The sequence below is a fragment of the Castor canadensis genome, chromosome 8 (assembly GCF_047511655.1).
Source record: "Castor canadensis chromosome 8, mCasCan1.hap1v2, whole genome shotgun sequence".
In the NCBI taxonomy this organism is placed as follows: Eukaryota; Metazoa; Chordata; class Mammalia; order Rodentia; family Castoridae; genus Castor; species Castor canadensis.
Window position 1 is genome coordinate 137,634,396 of NC_133393.1, and position 15,664 is coordinate 137,650,059.

At 39.5% G+C, this 15,664-nt stretch overlaps 1 protein-coding gene across 6 annotated transcripts in view; it reads left to right on the top strand.

Annotated features, from left to right (window-relative positions):
- Window positions 1–15,664, top strand: part of Ano4 (anoctamin 4) — a 391,963-nt gene that overhangs the window by 76,465 nt on the left and 299,834 nt on the right. For 2 of the 6 annotated variants that reach the window (XM_074084220.1, XM_074084218.1), the window contains exon 1: window positions 4,245–4,781. The exons of 3 other annotated variants lie outside the window; for them this stretch is intronic. The gene's annotated coding sequence lies outside the window, so the exon portion shown is untranslated. One more of the 6 variants, XM_074084219.1, reaches the window with a different exon arrangement.

The following is a 15,664-nucleotide window of genomic DNA, read 5'->3' on the forward strand; positions in this document are numbered from 1 at the left end:
CACACACACTCACACATACACACTCTCATGCACACACACACATACATACACACTCATACTCATTCCTTTTTTTGGTTTCCCCAGACTTAACCAAATTCTCTATGACTCTATATCAGACATTGACTTATTTCTCTATCTTTAAAAAAAGGAGAAAAAGTTACAGGACGGTGGTCTTATGATTTTTCCTGTGTGATTTGATCTTTGATATCCCATAGGACTCTTCTGACTGAGGAATGCTGAGTGCAGACAAATTTTGAAGACTTGGATGCTGTGATTACGTTCACGTACTTCAGATGCCTTTTATGTATTTGGAACTGTTGTTGCATATTTGAAAGACCGCCTACTAAGCACTTTGAGAAATTATTCTCAGTCAGTGAGTGACCTCTGCTAAAGAAACATTAGCAGTTCAACCTCTTTGCTCTTCATTTCAGACCTCCCACTGAAAGCTGAAGGAGAGTTTAGATATTAGATAAGACCACACTTTAATGTTTGTGTCAGTGCCACACTATTCTGGAACCTCATTCTGGTCTTAAAAGGTAATTGTATGTTCAGAACTGAGAAAAATAAATCAGCACATCCAATTGTTTCCTCTAAGTTACATGCATCAAGAACTCATTTCTGTTGCATAAAAAGGTTTGCGTTTTGTCTCTGAGGTAAAATGAGTTTTTCTGCTTTAACTTTGTGCTTTCTCATTCCTACTTCACTCAAATTCATGTAACCATGTGGGAAGGCTCCCTGCATAGTCTCATGCATTTAGTCAGAAAGAATTCTTGGAGACTGGGGATAGTGGCTCACTGCTGTAATCTCAATTACTTGAAGATGGAGATTGGAAAAATTGTTGTTTGAAGCCAACTAGGGCAAAAATTTAGCCAGACCCTATCTCAACAAATAAGTCAGGCAGGTATGGTGGTGCATGATTGCTGTTCCAGCTAGGTAGGAGGCACAGGTAGGAGGATCAGGGTCCAGACTGGCCTTGGACAAAACACAAGATCCTAACTGAAAAGTCACTAAAGCAAAAGGAGCTGGAGGTGTGGCTCAAGTGGTAGAGCACCTACCTAGCAAGCATCAGGCCCTCAGTTCAAACCTTAGAACTGCCCAAAATGAAACAAAACCAAACCCATTCTTGGAGGCCTAACCATGTACATGGAAAACAGGCAGCATTTTAGAGGCTGTGCAGGTTGATACTTGGGTGAGCTCTTTCAAACTCTCAGGTATTCCAGTGTACTTAACACTCATGTCCCAGGAGTGCACAGATCAGACTAACCCCATTAAATATGGAGCCCCTGTAAAGTCTACACCAAGTGGGCCCAGTAACTCTTAGTTCTTTAGATGAAAGTCTTTTCCTTGTGAATATTATAATTTAGTTTTCAAACCACTAATTGGCAGAATGTTATTTGAAATTCTTTGATTCTCATATCTCCTTTAACAGACTCTGCTGTCAAAAATGGAATTACATGATCATCTACCCCTGGGGTGGTTTAGGAAATAGATACGTTTTCACTTTTTCTCTTCCTGCTGGCCCTGAGTTCAAAGTCCAGTACCACCACCACCACCAACAGAAACAGTAACAACAAAAAGACAGTAAATCATGCTATTCTAGAATTTTAGCCAGTCTCTCCTGGCCAATCAGATGGCCATCCTACAGATATTTCTTGGCAACCAAATTTGTTGGTGCTTCATCAGCAAGTAAGACATAGTCTGAGATGTCATTCCAAGTTTAATTGACCTGGAAAGTTCTTTGTGCATTATAAAAATTAATTGATGTTTGTTGCCATTTAGTTGTGAGGCATTTCTGTCATCTTTTGAAAAGAGAGAAATTGAGAAATGACCAAACTTTAAAAATTAATTGCATTTGAGCAAGTGACTAGAACACTATTTTCATTGACCTAATTGTCATACAGATGTGCAATTATTTAATCTACCAGGCAATTTGCATTTCTAAAGTATTATCAGCCTAGATATTCAAGGTATTGAACCTGTTTCACAAACAGTATTAATCTCTATTAATTTAGGAGCATTAAGTAATATTCCCATTAAATATATTATTTGACACTCTGCCCATATTTTTGCAGTGTCAGAAGCTGTTGATGTGCTAAAAGCAAACATTCAGCTGAAGAACCTCATACATTAATTATATTTAAAAATTATTTGTGTGTTTATATTTTCCAAATGGGTTTGGTTATAGGAAATGCCTTATTAAGCTAATCTGAAGCTCTAAGGTGGAAGTCTGACCTCATGGCTTGGTTTGATCTGAAGAACATTTGAAAAATAGAATGTTTCTTGTGAAGGCAAGAGTCATAATATTGAAATTTCAAACAGAGGATTTAATTTTGCCTATGGAACTCTAAACTTCTTGAAGGCAGTTATCCTGACACAGAGCTGATATTCTTTATACAGTTGCTGGTTTGAGTTGCACTGAGATGACTAACAAAACAGAATTTGAGTCTTCCTGGTTTTTCTTGTTTAACATATATGGGACTTCTCTGGCAAGGCATCCTTTTGTCTTCGTTTAAGACATTTCATTTTATCACATTCATCTTTGATGTGGACATTTTATGGCCTCCCGCTGTGACTCATTTTGATGCTAAACTAACTGCTTCCTTGGAGTTCAGCCCTTCTTTTTAAGCTGTGGTATTCAGGCTTCTCCACGTCAGTCAGTTCACAGCTTGCTGATGGGTAATAATCATAACAAAATGTCTAGTGAAAGTCTAGCTTCTAAGTAAAAACAGGGAACTAAAATTAGAAACCCTATGTCATGTAAGTCACCTGAAGCAAAGCAAAACAAAACAAAACATGAGGGATTTGTATCTTCCTATTAACTCTTTTAAAAACAATATTTTGAAGTAGCATACATTAATCATATGACCTCTCATATTGTGGCAAGTTCATGCATGTACATAGTGTACCTTATTTATTTTTGGCAGAAGTAGGGTTTGAACTTAGGGTCTTATGCTTGCTAGGCAGGTACTCAACCACTTGAGCCACTCCACCAGCCCTTTTTTGTGTTGGTATTTTTCAGATAGGGTCTCACAAACCATTTGCCTGGGCTGGCTTCAAACCACCAAGATCCTCTTGATCTCTACTTTCTGAGTAGATAGGATTATAGATGTGAGCCACCAGCACCTGCCTGTATAGTGTACTGTGCATACATTCACCCCCTCCATTATATTTCCATCCTGCTCTGCTTTTTTGTAATGTTTGGTGGATTTTGTTATGCTGTCTCTGAACAGACACATGCAGTGTATTTCGATCCTCTTCCCTTCTCAGTGCCCTTTCCCCTTCCCCTCCTGTTGATCTCCCCTCAGGTTGCCCCCTTTCACGTTCGTGTCCCATTATTACCATCACTATTTTATGTCTTGGGTTCCACAAATGAGTTCCACCTGTGATATTTGGGGTTTTGAGCTTGGCTTATCCCACTCAGCATGACCTCCAATTCCATCTCCTGACTGCCAAAAGGGATTTCATTTTTCTGCAAAGATAAGAAGGTGACCCAAGACAATTTCCCCAAATTAAGAAGTCCTGATGTTTTATTGTGGAATCAAATTAAACTGTCACTCAACTTCAGAAACCACTCCCTGATCCAATTTAATCATTACAACCAAACACAAATTAATATACACTCCAACTTTATAGTGTCTATTGAAAAGTGGAATGGAGAAAAAGGCAAATAGGGAAAGTTTAGAATTCCCCATGCATCTTTCACTTTCCACTAAAGCATTTGCTTTTTTTCTGTGACTCAGTTTCTCCCACTTCAGTGTGCTTAATAGTTCTTAGTATTTACCCAAGACATAATAATCTGTTTTATGGGTGATTTAAGAGACCTCCAGGGAAATGTTAACTCTCCTCTTACAATACTTGTACACATATATTGCACAGGAAAATTAATGAAGACAGAATCAAATTCCTTTTGTTTAAGTTTTTCTTAAGAAATAGAAAGCCAGTTTCTGGCTATCTCAACCTGTACTTTGGACATAAGGAAGGTTGGGTCCAAATTATCATTATTGTACTCAAGGCCTTTTTTAGAGGCAGGTCAGCAGGACTGTCTACTCTGTGTGATGCCACCAGACATCACTTAGTGGGTTTCCAATCTCGCATATCCCAGAGATGTGGTGGGATGCCTTGGAAACTTCCCAAGTGGCTAGCGTGACTATGGGACTTTGGAAGATGTCAATTACCAGTAAATGTTAACAGCAACCTACTAGAAGATAAGATGCCAAACCTGCCAAACTTCTGTTGTAGGCAGGGGGGCTGTCCTGCTGTTCACAGGACTGGCTGTCATCTGCTGCTCTCTTGTCACACTGACACGGCCCCCTGGCTGGGCTGATTGGTCGCTGACAATAACTGATATGGAATACTGATGTTCTCACCGGCAGTTCCTTCCACTCCAAAAAAGGCTTCTTCCCACCTCTCTTCTTGCCTCTCTGGAACCCAACCTGGTCCCCCTCCCCTCCCCACCATGCCGCTCTTGCACCCCTGGGGGGAGGACCAGTCCTGGGCATGATGCTCTGAGACGGTGGTGAAATTCCCCCCTGGCTGCTTTCACTCCAGCTAGCTCTGCCTCCGGAGAGTCCTGCTCCAGACTTCTCAGGGTTTTTACAGCACAAACAACTGCATGCAGCCCGAGGGGAAGCTGAAAAGGACTTGTGTGTGATGGTTTTGTCGCCTTTCATCACTTTGCTGGCCTCCTCTGGAGTGGAGTCTGGAGGTTCACGGTGGATTTCTTTCTGCGGAACAGTGAGGGAGGATCCCTTCTCCTTCTGTTGACTCTTTCTATTTTTATGGTAAGTGCTTGCATTGAGGGAGCTGCTTGCTGTGCTGCAGTGAAAGGATCTCGTTCTGACTCGCTCTCTTCCCAGCTAAGCTTAGTGACCTTCCTTCTGCGTTTCTTCTGTTCTCATGGGTCCTCGTCTGGGAGAATCCAGCTAACTAAAATGCCAGGGGTCATTTGTCTGGAGTGTTTGTCTTTTAGTTTTTGTTCCATCAACCTGAGCTCTTCGCCTACCATGGAAAGCTAAGCGCTCTCTCTTTGTCCTTGAAGCAGCCAGCAGCCAGGCGAATGTGTTCATGATGGTAAAATGCAGCAGTGTGCAGACAGTCTGTGGAGGATGACTGACAAATCCGGGAAGATGAATCCTCGGCGGGCTGAGGGGCACTCTTGGATTCTGGAGGGGCTTGGGGTGATCTGCCACATGACAGACTCTGCCATCTTTCTGGGTGACGACGAGCATACACGTGTGAGTTATGTTGGAGGCTGCCCTGGGCAGCGTGCTTTCAGCACCTGCTGTGGGTCTAGGATGGCCTTGGGTTTTGTGGGGTTCACAACTTGGTCAGCAGCATTGGCGGTGTCAGGAATCCTGCGCTGGCAGCACGGAGACTGCATGACCTCATTGCTTCCCTCCCTTCTGAGTTTCAGGACACCCAGTTCTGCAAGGCTATATTTTGTAGCCCTTCTAGAGGGTGATGGGGCAGTGATGAGAGGAACAGTTTTTGAGTTGACAAATAGTTTCATCCTCCTGCTGATGAATAACTTAAAATGGTTTTAAGTTATTCCAATGGTCAGACTTATTCTAAGAGAAAATCGGCAGTTTTCTGACGAAGAACATGTGTATGGCAGGTTGTTTATCCCAGGGCAGGACTCTTAGAATCCTGCTTTCATTTTCTACTTGGTCTCCTGAGGATGGCTGCAAAGAGTACCACTACTTCAAGCCTATTACTGGCTGCGTCTTGTAAGCCCCAAAGAAATCAAGAATATTTCAGTAGTTTCACCTTGTTGAACTTGTGCATTATAGGAGTCTCTCTCCTCTCTCTCTCTCTCTCTCTCTCCCTCAGAAGGTGTGTTGAATTCTACATAATAAGCTTCGAAATTGTCCTGTTTAATCCTTTTCAAGTCATGGAATATCTTGTTTGGCTTTATGTGGGTTTTCCAATTCTGCTCCCTTTCATTCTAGGAAGGGTTGTCATCAAATGTAATTCAGTCTCTGACTCGTGATTTTTGTGATAAATGAGGGGAATATGGGATAAAATTTCTGATCTTTCTCCTGGCTCGTTAGGAGTTTGGAATATAAAGTTCTGTAATTGTCTCACCACTTTTATTTCTACTGTCCATGGGGATTTTTCTTAAAATAGGGATGATGACATCCTTTTTTCTGTTCCCTGGGTTCAAAGTAGATGCATTTAGTGTTTTGTTTATTTTTTGATGAAGAGTTCCTGCATATATGACAGCATACATTGAGAAAGCCAGAATTTGTAGGTATTTACATCATACTTCCGTTCCAGAGTAAAACCAGCCAATAGGTTAACAATTAGAGCATGAGCGAGAGAGATATTCTTGTAGACTGCAGTCTCCGAATCCTTAAATAATGTTTGAAATACTTTCAGCGTTGTTTGGATGCTGCACTAATCTCTCTTCTTTCCTGCTGCACTCAGTATGGTTCGTAACAATATTGTGATGTGCTCGGCAGACTTCTCTGTTTCCTCTGATGATTTTTTAATGTGTAGCTATTTACTTTTATCCTTAATGGTGTTGTCTTTCTTTGCTTAATATTTTCCCCTCCAGTTGAAAGGATTTTATTGGGTGTCTGGCAACTCGACTTGAGGTATTCCTCAAGACGGAAAGAGTTAGAATCAGCTGGGGTATCACGGAAATAAACTGTATTTCACACTGCAGCAATTTTAGAAGCATTTAGAAAATATTTCATTTTAATTAGTAGCACCGTTAGCTTTGAGAGAACAAAACGCCTTAGGCTTTCTTTATCTTGCTAAATAGATTGTGTACCTAAGTAATCAGAATTGTGTACATATATATATATAAAACTCTATATAGATATGTATAAAGACAAATGCATACATTTATATATGCATACATGCAAATGTATTGCTTGTTTACTTTGACCATTATGTTCCCATATATCAATAGTGGTAGCATACTTACTTACAGAATAGAAGGAAAATTCCTGAGAGATACTGTCTTGTGTTCTTTAGTTAGCTTTTTTTTTTTGGAAGGATTTCCCTAGTTTCCACACCCCACTCCCAGATATGCCTTTGGGAATTTCTTTGAATTGGAGCATGCATTCCTCAGCATTTCCTTGCTTCACAGCATGGTGTCATGTTAATTCCTTTGCAGGGCCTCTGAAAGCAGTATAGAAAACTGCAGGAAAAATTGGTAAAAGCTGTGCTGAGTGCAGCTTGTACCTCTTGGTGTGATGAAGTCACAGCCACATTGTATCTGAGTGTGTTTATTTTGCTTCTGTGCTTGCAGTTGACTTTGCTTCAATCCTGCAAGATGAAGTCATTTCAAATCTAGAAACTAGATTGGTATAAATGTAGGTATTCATTTTTCATATTCCTTAATTATCACTACCATCAAAACTGTGTTTTTACTGTTTCTTTTGGTGGTGTTTTCATTTGAAACTTGCACTTTATATTGTGAATCAAGTCTCCATTTTTTATCCTCTTGCTTTCTGTCTCCCCCACTTGGGCTCTGTCTATGTGAACAAGCACACCTGTGCACAGACCAGTTCAGACCAGGAAAATTGTGTGATGATTAATGAAGAGTTGGTTACAGCTTCTATTTTAGCAACCAAACTGCAAATGCTTAAACTACGATAATATAACTGAGAGATGAAATTGCCCCATTAGTATAAACATAACCTTATGCTTCTGTAAGCATTCTTGTCATTGAAACTATTTTCCATAGTTGATTACCAGGACCAGAAATAGAATCACTTTTGCATTTTAATTAATGACATTCTAGGTCTGTCTAGGTTGGCCTGTCCTCAAATCTTGACATGTTTACTGTGTGAATGGTTCTTGTGCTAAGAGGGGGAGTTTATGGGTGATACAAAATAAAATCATTTGATTATGTGACATAGCCTTCCTTTGGGAACGGCATGAACCATCTCATTAGAAGTTGGCTGGGTTTTTCTATTGCTTTTTCCAATATAATTAAGTCAATATATTCCCACTTACCATCTCTCTATGAGCCCCTTCTACAGAGTAAAAAGTGTAATGTTCAACTCCCATGTAAAGCTTCTTACAGGGAGGACCGTTCTTCTGCAGAGACTGAAAACTACTTCTAACACCAGCCAGGTGATGTACTTTGAAAGGAGCTTGCTATTCAAATGGCAACTCAGACACATTATATAAAACAGGAGAAATGCTTCATTAGCTGCATAGAACACTGCATTTTTGATCTGTGTCTCCCTATTGAATTCATTTAGGATGATACTCAGTAGATCAGCCTTGGAGGGGAAGAAAAACTGTTCTCAGTAGAATAATAATCTATCCAGACTGTCATAAATGTTTATGCTGCAAGTTATACCTCTTGGATGGTAGAGGGAGTTGGCAGAACTTTGGAAGAGAACCAAATTAACAGCTCCAAAATAATGCAAGACTAAAGGGGAAAATTCTTCCCTATACTTAGCATTTAATTCTCTAGTCAGGCTGTCAGCTCTTATGTCTGAAGAGCCAACAAATTGTTAAAAACACATCATGACAGGTTTTGTGGACCTTTGTTCTAATAGAAATCTTTGACCCTTCATTAGGCATTTGCTGAGAGACCTTTTGGCTTGTGTGAGCCAGCAGCCATTCTTATAGAAAGCAGACATATTGTAATTCAGCAAGAATTCACTTACTTACATTGTTTTCCTGTTGGTCCCCCACTGGGGACCTCCTGTGAGTGTTGGAAAGGGAATGGGTATCTGGAGACCATCAGAGCCCACAACTAGTCACAAGGGATATCTTCAGGGTGCCTGGATTCCAGTCCAGACCCTGCCATTAACTGTATGACTCAAATTCTGACACTTGGGCCAGGTAATCTAAACAGGCACTACTAAGCCAGCCATAAAAAACTGTGAAATGTTATTCTACCTCTGTCTATTACTAGATGAGTGGAGACAACTGACCCATTCAGTTTTCCTGGGTTGCATATTCCTTTGACCCTACAAAGACCTCAGAACTCTGACAGTGTTTTGGCATCAGGCTTACTCAGAAAAGCGTAAGAATACGAAGCCTTCATGAATAGGGCTCACATGTATATGATGCCTACCTGCTTACCCTGAACCTTTTTGAAATGTCTGTTGTGGTTGTGTACAGTGAATTTGAGGAATGTCTTCCTTACCCTCTTATTTCATACAGTTAAGGAAGTAAAGTGACCTCCCTGGGGTTGGAGATCTGCTTAGCACCTGGGCACGATGAGTTTAGTGCAAGGTGCATTCTATTCGCTTGGAACTCGGCTCCATTTCTGGTATGGGGCTCCTTCCACAACACCCAGCTGACACTTTCTGTGTCATCTGCTGCTCACAAAACTTCTTTGTGGCATCTCACTCACTGGTGACCATTATGCTGGGTTCATTTCATGCAGATTACGTGGTTGTACCAGTCAGAGTGAGTCACATCAAATAAATGTTTATGATAATTTGTTCATGCTTGTGTGGCAGTGCACTTTTTTATATTGGAATTCTGCTTTTCTTATGAACATTTTGAGAATTTTACAAACGCTATAATTAGTTTTCCCCTCTGTGCTTAAATTATTTAAATATTTATTTCTGTTTTGTAGAGCAGGTGATGTTTAGGGGTTAATTCCCTCATACATTCATTAATTTACTTAATACTTATTGAGCACTTACTGTGTCCACCCTAATGTCCAGTCTTAGGGATCAAATAGTGCAATAACCAGATGTGGCCACCGCTTTTATGGAACTCAGAGTCTACTGAGGTTTCATGGAGTTTATCATCTTTTCCTTCTGAGCCTGTGCTCTTCCACAGTTTCTCAGAGAATCCAGCTAAACATGAGTTTGCTTGGGCAGTTCCTGCCCGGCTACTTCACCAGGAATTCTTGTCATAAAAGGCACCTGTGCTGTCATTGCAACATGTGTCTTCCACATTATCTTTAGCTTGTGGTTTTCTTAACTGACTGAACAAAAGAGATTATTTAGTTAAACTTGTTTATATTGTTGCTGTGACTCATGAAATGACAATTCCATTCTTTGACAAAACTAACCCATTCACCAGAATCCCAAGTTGACAGTCTGAATGCTTATGATGTCCATGGAACTATTACAGCTTAAAGACCAAACTCTGTGGTGTTTCACCCCAAACCCATCATGATACACAACTCTTGCTTCCTTGTTCTGCTGCTTGTTCTGAAGCAACCATGGAATGTTTCAAGGGAAGTTTAGACATTATCTCCCCCAAAGCTCTTATACCATCCGTATTGACCTCTATTGCTGAAAACTGAGCCATCTCTGTCTCTTTCATCCCTCAGTACAGTGATTTCATAGGACTTTACAGATTATGTTGTAAAAACTTATTATCTCTCTCCCAAAGAGACTTTTTATTCCTTAAGGCAGGAGACTATACTTTCATCTTTATACTCCAAAATTTGATTCCATGACTGCTGTATGGCAGTAATCCTTGAACAAAGGATGGGGAATCACCATCTAAAGCCTGTGATGCTAGCACTGGCAGTTCCTGCCAATGGTAGAGGACTTAATTTGTCAAACCAATGTGACTACATGAATTATACTGGGTAGGATAAAGACACTGGCAGATACCCGGATGTAGTCCATTCGAAATTCTATGCAAAACCCTAGAAAATATCTCTGCCTCCAAATGCATTTCAACAAAGTAAACAAAAAGAATCTATTAAGTGCCTTCTATAAATGAAACATTGCTTTAGGTTCCAAGGAATGAAAGATTTTTTTTAAAAATGCATATAATTCCTGTCCTCCAAAAGGTCATACACTACTGTCCCCTATATAAATGACCCGGTTACAAGGAAGACTGTTATAAATAGAAGCTCATTGACTAAAGTTTGCAGATATGGCAGAAAGTAGACAGGGCATTCCAGACAGCACATCCCAGGCAAGAACCTGAAGAACTGACGAGTTCGTCAATGATGAGGTCGCTTTGGGCAGGGGTCAGAAAGGGAGGAAGTGGGAAATGCAAAGAAAATGAGGAGACTTTGGAGGGGATAGAAATGGTACCAGGACATCTAAATGCTGTTCATTATTTTTGAAGGTTGGGGGATAATTAGTAGAGTCTGGAAAAAGCTAAATGGAAATTTGTTTGAACCCTCTCCTTTGGTTTAATTAAATCGGAAGGCTTTATTCATTAAGGAAGGGCATAACTCATAAGACCTTTGTTTCTTACCCATCCCTTTTGGCCCTGAGTGTATACTTTGACATTCAAAGTCATCACAACGAAATAAAGCCAGGAAATCTAACTTAAATTGATCATTTAATACCTGGAGAGAATTTAGGATTGAGATGATGAAGGTGCCTTTTGGCAAATCGTCCAGCACGTGAAGAACCCATGGGTCCTATGGTATTTTATCACTAATCCAATAGTAATGTTTCTCTTTTTTAGCAATTGACTGTGTTCTATGAACAAGGAATACAATTGTGTTGTGAACAGTAGGATAGACATGCATAAGCTAGTTTCATACAGGTAAGAAAATGGCTTAGAAAATTGTACTTGTAATACATTCCCCAAAGTATGACTTCTGTGCTTCTTCCCTCCTTGCTTTTTCCCAAAAGAATCAGTAAGCATATTTTTAGAGAATGATCATTTGGTAGGTTTTGAACCTCAATTAGATTTGATTAGATGATTATCTTAAAGTTAACATGAAAATGTTGAAGTTTGGAGGAGTGTCTGGAAGTACCTTGGCTGTACCATGAAAGTCAATAATTTTGCTTATGGAGAAATGATTAGGTAGATGAGAAGCTATGTTCATTTATTCACTTAGTCCACAAGTGTTTATTGAACAGTTACTATGCTCCAGGCATAATAAACAATAGCAAAAACAAGAGGACATCCTGCCTTCACAGAGCTGGCACTCTGATGGGATTGGGGGTAAGGAAACAGTTATGCTCATCAGCAAACACAAAGTTTATCAGATGCTGATAAGTACTATAGAGAAAAAGAAAATGAAGAATTTTGCTACTGTCTTCAAGTTTGGCTTTCTTTGGACTTTTTTAATGTACACATTTTGTTAGTTAGACTTCTGTCTGTGTGACAGAATACCTGACATAAACAATTTAAGGGAGGAAGGATTGATTTTGACTCTGATTTCAGTCCATGGTTGCCTGGCTCCATTGCTTTGGGCCTGAGGCAAAGTAGAAAGAATATCAAGAGGGTGTGATGGAGCAGAGTTGTTTAGCTAATGGCCTCATGGCAGCCAGGAAGTGGAAAGAGGTAGGAAGAGGCTAGGGTAAGACATACCCTATTTGTAGTTTATAGCTGACTGTTTATTCTGAAGAATCTGTCATAGATCACAATCTCGTGAGTTTGAGTTTTCTCCCTAGATCACTCAGCTGTTGAGCAATTGGAGTACTGTAAGCAAAAGTTGGAATCAGGCATTTAGTTCTTGAATTGGTTTAAAGGAAAAGTGCTAAGGAAATCAAAGGTCGTGAGGCTTATATGTGTGTGTGTGTGTTTGTGTGTTGGGGAGGATGCCCATGGGTGGTTGTTAGAATTTAGATGAAGAAAACAGATCTGCCTCTCACTTAAGTCTGAGAGGATCAATTTGGAGTGTTTTTCTGGGAGAACCAGGGAACTTTGAGCATGGGAAACGAGAGCCCTAGGAGGGGCAGAGAAGTGGTGGGTGCCACCAGTAAGTACAGTTCATTCAGAGAGGGAGATAGGAGTGAACTGGAACAAGAACCCCCTGGAAGCTTAGCAAGGAGTTTCTGGAATCCAGAAGGAAGGAACAGAGGGATGGAAGGAGGAGCGGGGAGGGAAAGAGTGAGGGAGGTGAAGCCAGTGGGACACATGTGTTTGTCAATGAGCAACATTTACAGAAACAGGTTTTGTGTGATGTAGAACATCTGAGTGAGTTATTAATGGAAATGATGCTTTGAAACAAAAAGCAATATTTATGGATATCTAAAAATTCCTACTCTATATTCTGTGTGATTTTTGATTCCATATTGGTGTTCCATTCTACTCCAAGCAAGATTTCAGTCAGTACTTTCTACTTTGTTTCTAAAAGAATTAGGACTTAAAAGAAAATATCTCCTAGTGGTGGAAAACCTAGGTCTGGGACAACAGTTTGTTCCATTTTGGCTCTGTCACTCATTTACCTTTGGGTTTTGGGCAAATTATTTACTCTATTTGTGCTTTACTATTTTCAATTACAAAAATGGGGTAACTTATAGTCCTTACTTCATAGTTTTACCAATGGTAAATGAGACCAGACCTGGACTGTGCTTAGCACAGTGCCTGCAGGTGGTTACTTTATAGCACAGATTGTTAACTCCTTATCATTAAGTATCTCTCTGGTGTTAGATGTTTAGAGAAAGGAGTTGGCTTATGTGTATATGTGTGTTTCCCTGCTTAGCAAAATGTTCTTGTGATAATTACAATCATAATTTCTTCTTCATGCTTGTGGTTAATGATTTTATGATGAAGCTTTTTGGTGAGATCTAAATTTTTTTAAATCAGTTCCTAGACACTTTATTGTGATTTGGAATTTCCTTAGAATGTAGGTCTGTATCATAGTGATGTACTTCAGTAGAACTGGAGGACCATGAGTGCATGGGATCCAGGGAGGAGGATCAGTAAATGACTTTCTGGCAGGAAAAGAGAAAAATGAGGCAGAGGAGAAAAGAAGCAAGATGGTGACAAGTACAGTAGGAATCCTTTGTCTCTGGCGACATTTAAGGAAATTTAGGGACAGCTGCTCCTCAGGGGGGAGTATAGACAGCCACTGCTGCAACATAGCTTGAAGTTTCCTAGAGTGAATAACTGAGGAGGTGGAGTTGGTGTGGACAGTCAGCTGGTTGGCAAAGTTAGGCACCAGTAAGCTCCTAGGAGAAATTTTTGAAAGTGGGATATTGGGGTCATAAGGCATGTGAGGTTAAAAACTTTGATAGCTGAATTACTGTTGATTGACGTGTGACAATTCATGCTCCTAACAGCAATAAGTGAAAATGTCTGTTTCCTCACACCCAACCCATTAGCAGACATTTTGATATTTGCCAATCTGCCTGATCCAGGTAGTTTCTCATGGCTGAATCTGAACATCTTTTTATGTGTTTACTTTGTTCTTTTTCTCCTATGGACTAACTTCTATTCATACTCTTTGCAGGCTCACTTTTTATAAAACTTGAGTTTTTATCTTTCTTGAATTTTAGGAGCTCTTCATATACAAAAGAATTCACATTTCCTCATGATGGTTTTCTATCAAAAACTTCATGTTGTTTTTTCCATTGGTGCTTTGATGTTGTTCCAGTATTCATAGTAGAAGAGAAAATTTTTAAATTTATGCAGTTAAAGTTGTTAAATATCTTTTAGTGTCTGTATTGTATGTAATAATCAGAAAAACCTAACCACTCGGAGATCATAAAATTTATTCTTCCACAATTTCTTTTCGTATTTCTGTGATTTTATTTTTCAGTAAGTGCGATCACATATATTTGATTCATACATATTTTGAGTTAGTGATGAAATAGAATTTTGGTTTTATTTTTCCCCGGTAACTACCCAGATCTCCCTAACCATTTCTGGAGCCATGTATCTTGCCTGCTATGTGGTCATTGTTGAGAAAGAATGATGTCTACTTGGAAAGGGCTGAGATGGATAGAGGCACATCAGCTATTCAGTTCCCTAAAGTAGTTAGTATACTATTTTTGGAGCATCTTCTCTTTTTGTTGAGTTTTGTTGATTAGTTAGTTGCAGACTGTGTTAACTTCTCTAGTTTTATGTACTTTAGTATATGGTAGTGTTAGTCTCCCTTTATTATTATTATCCTTGTTTTTCCAGGATTCTCTTCTCTCCACATATTCTTTTATAAATCTCACCAGTGTTTTAAAGAGTTCCTCATACATATCTTTCACAGTGTTTTTGCTTTAAATAAATTATTTGATATGGTTTATTATAGGTTCTTTTCTAATCTTTCCATATTTCCAGGAGTTCTCGGGGTGACAAGAAAATAAGAGTGTTCCTTAGACACCATAGAATGCAGTACTTAAGGGAGAATATTGAAGATTGCAATAATTGCATAGATGAATGTGATTGACTCATTTTTCTTTTATACCTCCTTTTAAATGACATATTTTGAATTGTTGATTGAACTATGGAAACAGTTTGTTTTAAATTTGCAGTTGAATATCACAAATGTGTTTCATACTTCCACATTCAGAGCACAGATTGCTCAGATCCTTTTGCAAAGTATTCTGTGTCATTGTCTTACGTTAATTTACTTATCTATTAATTAACTCAGAAAACACTAAATAAGCACTTACTGTAGATCTAAACATTAGGAATATGAAGACTAACAGGACATGGTCCCTTTCATTATGGGGTTGGCTATTCACTGGGAGGCTGACATGGAAACAAAGAATTATAATGAAAGGAAGTAATGTGCTTTTGTGAACATATGTGCAAGATGGAGGTCGACATGAGGGGAGACTTACGGCTATTTTGGGGCCGTCAGAGAAGGCGTCACTGAGGAGGTGACATTTGAACTGGGACCATTTAGATGAGTTGCTGAAGGTGGGAAAAGCAGGGGAGGCTGCTGCAGATCAAACAACAGCAACAAAAATCCTAGCGAGTGCAAAGGCACTGGGGCACAAATCAACTATAAGTAATTCAGTCTATGGGGCTCTGATAGGAGATGAAGCTTAGCCAGTAAGCAGGTACTAGATTGCAAAAGTTTTTTTTG